General features: G+C 45.7%; 1 pseudogene; it reads right to left on the reverse strand.

Annotated features, from left to right (window-relative positions):
* Nucleotides 1-208: 208 nt before the first annotated feature.
* LOC119262609 lies at nt 209-372 on the reverse strand (annotated as a pseudogene).
* Between the last annotated feature and the right edge of the window lie 368 nt (nt 373-740).

Below are 740 nucleotides of genomic sequence, written 5' to 3' on the forward strand. Positions count from 1 at the left end.
GCCAGGGGCGACAGTGGCAAGGAAAAACTCCCTCAGAACTGAGAAAGAAACCTGTGGTGGGCAGCCCAATCCGCAGTGCCCGGGGAGCAGTTGGGGGTTAGGTGTCTTGCTCAAGGACACCTCAGTCATGTGCTGTTGGCTTTGGGGATCAAACTAGTAACCTTCCGGTCATGAGGCTGGTTTCGTAACCTCCAGGCCATGACTGCCCCTGAGATGCACCATTCCCTGAGGTACTGCGATACCAGGTTGATGCGTGGAGCCCCTCTTCCCTCTCCCTGTTCTAAAAATCAATTTAATATGTAGTATATAGAGGACGTATCAGATATTAAACTGATAAGAACAGATACTATAGCCAAAAGGCGGAGAAGCAAAATTAGTTTTATTAGTTCTGTCTGTTTGTATGTAAAACAGGGAATGTGAACATTTCCACAGTGTGGCTATTGACTCCGGCAGATCTGACTATGGCAGCTTAACTAAAAGGAGAGCAACAGAAGGACACACAGACATTCCAGAGTTTCGGGGCTTTACAAGAAAAGGCTCTTCCCCCAGCTGCAGCCTTATGAATTCTAGGAACTATTAAATGAGCAAGCACTCTGGGATCTGAGTAGTCGTGATGGCTCGTAATAGGAAATAAGGTCTTGCAGGTACTCAGGAGTGAGCCCATGTAGGGCTTTATAAGTCAATAAAAGAATTTTATAATCAATATGGAATTTAACAGGCAGCCAATGAAGTGATGATAG

This window comes from Pygocentrus nattereri, chromosome 27 (assembly GCF_015220715.1).
Source record: "Pygocentrus nattereri isolate fPygNat1 chromosome 27, fPygNat1.pri, whole genome shotgun sequence".
In the NCBI taxonomy this organism is placed as follows: Eukaryota; Metazoa; Chordata; class Actinopteri; order Characiformes; family Serrasalmidae; genus Pygocentrus; species Pygocentrus nattereri.